This window comes from Mus musculus, chromosome 19, assembly GCF_000001635.26.
Source record: "Mus musculus strain C57BL/6J chromosome 19, GRCm38.p6 C57BL/6J".
In the NCBI taxonomy this organism is placed as follows: domain Eukaryota; kingdom Metazoa; phylum Chordata; class Mammalia; order Rodentia; family Muridae; genus Mus; species Mus musculus.
The window spans coordinates 20,005,568-20,010,525 of record NC_000085.6 but is presented as its reverse complement, the minus strand read 5'-3'; the positions used below and the strand labels follow the sequence as shown (position 1 = coordinate 20,010,525).

Genomic DNA, 4,958 nt, shown 5'->3' with positions numbered 1-4,958 from the left:
AATAGTTCGTGTTGCTTTCTTTCACTGGGAATTACATCCTTTCCTCCTCTTCTCTGCGAAAGCAGAGACATCCATTACGGTGAGTAGCTACAACACTTGTCAGATCCAATCAACCCCACAGAGCTGAAGAACAACTGAAGTGTACTCTCTGAAAGCAGGGCTTCTTCTCCCCCCAAAGCCCACTGTCCTTTCACGTGCATGCAACAGTCAAAAGGGATCACATCACCTAATGAAGAAAAACAGAAGCATATGGTAGTGAGGGGGCCCAGCAGGAGATGGCTGGAATGCCAAAGCGTGCACATAAACAAAATATACGCAAACATGAGTGTTCATAGACTGTCGGCCACAGCTCCAGGAAATAATAAGCTTACAAAGGAAGACAGAGTGTACTGTGACTGCAGTTACCCTAGCAGTCCGTATTTTTAGCTTAATGTTTTATTGCTCTATAAAGTAGTGCACCAGGGCAGGCTAGGCTCGGTTAATTAATTATGTATAAGCAGTAACAAAGTTCGACTATGCTGTATAATTTTGATCTACGTATTCTTCACAGTAAGCCTTGCTCATCCCCTCTGCACTCTTCCACCTGACAGCTGAGTTGCAAACTGAAAGTGACGTTGATGCTGCCTGCCTTTTCTCCATCCCATCGCCGTGCAAGGATGGATACTGGACGAAGTTCATCAATTCACTCTGCCATTCAACAGAGATGTAAGCACACAAATTTCCAGAGGTGTAGCGATGAACATTTTAGCTGTGCATTGACACATCCTTTCTAATCGTTTCTCCCAAATTTCTCTGTGCCAAGTTAATGATCTTAATCAAAACCCTTTCTTCTCAAAACGGCTCTGAAGCAGAGATGAGGCCGTCCTGCTACTCTGGTCATTTGGCAGTGGAAAACCATTTTGCCCACTTTGTACCTGCTTGGTTTTGTATTGGGACAACTCTAATATCAATATTATGTATCTAAGCTGTCTAACTTTCCTTCAAAAATCTTCTTTTGTTGTGAACATTTTAGTAGTCTGTTTTATTGCTGTTTATTTAGCATTATAATGTTACATAGTATGTAAAATAATCAATTTAACCATATAATATATATATTATAGAATATAATGAATTGATTTATTATATTGATAAAATTGGGGAGTTTGTAAAGTCAGGAATCATAGAAAGATCATATGTCGATTGAAAACATAAATTCATGTAATTTATATTCTAATATTGCCAACAGATTTTATTTCCTGAAAACGTTAATCAACATTTCAGGGTCTCCTGTTGGTGATTGTATTGAGGAAAAGAAAAAAAAATAAGTAGAAGATGTTTTCTTTGAGTTTTAACTTCAAATATTTTAAATAATCATATTCTTGGTTTAAATAAATATTTTCTTACCTTTAACCATGTATCTTCAATGGCCAATTTTATCCAAAGAAAACATATCTGCTCCTTTATCGCTTTTCGTATTAATATTCTCATATTAATTAATATGAAACCAGGCAAGATGGTTTTAGTTCTTTAAAAGAATCTTTTATTAAAAGGCAGCATGGAACTACATTTTTGCCTGAGATGTGTTCTGTCTGAAATGAAGGGTGGATCAGTTATGAGACAAAGGGTTGGGAGGATATCGTTTCTCACATTGATCTGTTTGCTTCACTATTTTAATAAAAATGAATAATTAACAACTATGATCAGTTTGTCCCCTTTTGAAGTTTTCTAAAGCCACATTGCTAATTAACCTTTAACACAGCTATAATTTTAGGGTTAACTTTGTCATTGAGGTAAACAACTAGCCTTAAGGTTATAGCAGCACACGGTTAACACCCCCATAGATCATTTTTTAGGACTTATTTTCTTCTTTCTTTCAATTCCATCCTCAAATTTCCCTTTTAGTAAGTGAGGAAATTTGAAAATACACAATTAGCAAATTTCAGCTGGAATGAACAAAGACTTTTAAATTGTCATAGATGGATCAAAATGCCAGCAGATCTCAACTAGGTGGCTTTTTCCTGGGTCTGGACAGGGCCTTTGGGAAAATTTTAAGTTCCCCCTACATACCGCCATTCTTCAACACATGTTTCTTCTCTATGGGCAAATATGAAGATGATTGAAATGTTGCTTATAAACATTTCTGCCGTCCAGGTGGTTAAAACAGCACCTCTTGGCCATATGAGCCTCAAATGTCCTTTTCAGTACTTCAGCAGCAGCAATGGGGAGGCAGGTTACCGACATGCTTTGAATCTATACGAAACGCCTTCGATTCCAGTGTAGTTAGGTTTGTAATTTATAATAAAGAAAGTTGATCCATAGGTTCTTGGCCAGAGATTTGTGGGGACATCTGTACTATATAGTTACTGGGATAATTTTGAAAAATTAAAAGTATAGCTATTTGCACAATTAATATGACCATTTTTAATTCTGCCTTGGTAAGAAATTACTGGACAAGTCAGTAGTGTGAAGGAGAGATTAAGAATTTTGGACCACCATGTGGGCTGAGTGCTCACTTCTATTCTAACATGCAATAAAATCTCCACAAATAAAACAATGGAGACATCACCTCCTCACAATGCCGATTATTTCCACAAATATAATCAGTTCCTTAAAATTTTATGACTGAATATTTGACTATTGAACAACCACCATATCATTAAATTTTCACAAAAATGCTTGTTTACAGCACTAAGGGTCTTGAATTAGAACTGAGTTACTAAACACTGTTTCCTAAACATGCATAGTTTTCTTTTTAATTGTAGTTGAATTTATTTGGGGATTCAAGTGTAAATATAAAATATCTTAATACTTGGAAGTATATTGACAACGAAAAATTATTGCTTTAGAGGTGAATAATGTGACTATAAACTTACATGTTTCATGTCATCTAAAATATTAATGCAAATAAAATCTTCCCTTATTTTTATATTACTAAAATTGTACTGTATCCACGAGAATTTAAAAACACCAAATCTCTTCATATTTTATTTGGGTGCATGAAAATAACATCCATCTACAGACAAGTGGCAGAATTCACCTGAACACATTTTAAACACTCCACAAAGTTCAAGACGTTGTTAATGACCAAGAAGTAACTTCTCATATTCTTTTTTAGATAGAAGTTTTTCCTTAAAATTAAAATCACGTTAGAGTGCATCACAGGGCAGATGTGTGATCTAGAACATACAAGTCCTTGTCAAATCTTTGAATGAAACCCTGTACAAATGGAATGAATGCAACCCTAAGTACATTATTTTGCTTCTTATTTGTTTTGGTTTATGCTCAGTAGTAAATCAAATGTGTGATGAAAAAGCAAAGGATTTGTGTGTAGAAAGCAGGAGACAATGTCTGTCAGACCAGTGAGAGTAATTCAATTGGGAATTGATGAGTGTGTAGACATGCTGCCTTGTTTAAGCACCTCATACAATAGTGAAGCTACTCGAACAATAACTAGAACCCCAGTTGAAATATTTTGACACAGGAGAAGAAAAATAAACAAGATACTCAGATTCATCTCACGTCATTATCATTTCTCAGGTTTCTACATGTTCACCACACTTGCCCTTCCATGTCCTTTTTATTGCATATTAAATAAACTTTGCTATTGAAAGGTTATGCCAAGGCTTTAGTATCTAGAGTATGGTGACACAAATGTAATTAACCTTGTGGATCAGATGTCAATAAGTAAGTTGAATCAACATAATAATTTATCTCCCTGCAGAAAATGTTTGACTATGGAAACGGAATAAGGACATTCTATTTCACTAGTGGTGTTATCAACAAATATTTTTACACCAAGGTGTCAAAGGGGGCAGTATTAGATGCATACAACTACAAAGAACACAACACCATGTGGGATTAGGACGTATATGTGACATGATATTTTACTTTATATTTTAGCAATAGTGTCAAAACATTTGGGGCTTCATTTATTTTTAAACCTAGGTGTTTTAGCAGTGACATATTTGCAAAGCTCCAAATATCAGCTCCCAAAAGATTTGCTTTTTATATTCTTTCTAACAGCATACATTATGTGGCTAATTGACAGATATTTCAATTAGGCAACTCTGAGTTAAATATTATTTGGATGGAGTAGCTCTAAGGACTGACAGTTTGGCACTGCATCCTGAAGGGCTTGGCATGCTGTTCTCAAAACAAACAAAATCACCCCCCACATCAATGGTAACAATACTATCTGAAGAGGAAGGGTCTGCTACAATTTATTCTTTGTATGGATTTTGGTTTCATACTCATACTTTTTTCCTTTGACAGGTAAATGGCTGAAGATAGAAGATAGAAGACGATAGATTTTACATCCAGCCCAAGAGGATTTGACTATTCCATTGAGCAGGCTCGGGTCAGCTAAGTCCTTCTCTTCAAAGCATCATGGGTGTCTCTGAGCATCATTGCAAGCTAGTCCTGGCAGTAAGCCAGGCTTCAAAAGCCTTTCACCACAGCTACTGACTCACTAATGGGCAGCTGCAGGCTTTCTGATTCTCCTTTCGTTTCATGTGTTCATTTGACATAAATTTAATTAAACCAAATCTGGTGTTAAAGCAAGATGAGATAAAAGTGATATGTTTCAAATTAAAGAACTGTGAACGATACAGGAAATGGAACTATGCCTTTTTTTAAAAAAAAAAATCTGTTTCTGTAAAATAATGTCAATTTCTGTAAGCTTACTACTTAAAATTGACAAAAAAGATTTTTTAAAAAGGTATGAATTATTAAGAATAATGTGTAACCAGGGTTTGATGAAGGTCTTGGCCCCATATTCTCTGTAGTCAAACCCTTCATTGAATTCTTACTTTTCTTTCATTCTTACATGTCAGGTAGGTACCAATTCACAGGGTATAACCAAGTGTGTCCCTGCACTGGATATATAGGGTATATTTGCTGGACAGCTTCTAATCACTGAATAGCAGGGAAAAAAAGGAAAAGGCTGTATTTTAAATATACAAAAATCATCATTTTTCAGA

At 35.4% G+C, this 4,958-nt stretch overlaps 1 long non-coding RNA gene across 1 annotated transcript; it reads left to right on the top strand.

Annotated features, from left to right (window-relative positions):
- The first annotated feature begins 381 nt into the window (after positions 1 to 381).
- Positions 382 to 4,586, top strand: Gm3728 (predicted gene 3728). Its single transcript, NR_166815.1, has 2 exons — positions 382 to 705; positions 4,252 to 4,586. It is a non-coding gene; the product is annotated as a predicted gene 3728 (long non-coding RNA).
- The last annotated feature ends 372 nt before the right edge of the window (positions 4,587 to 4,958 follow it).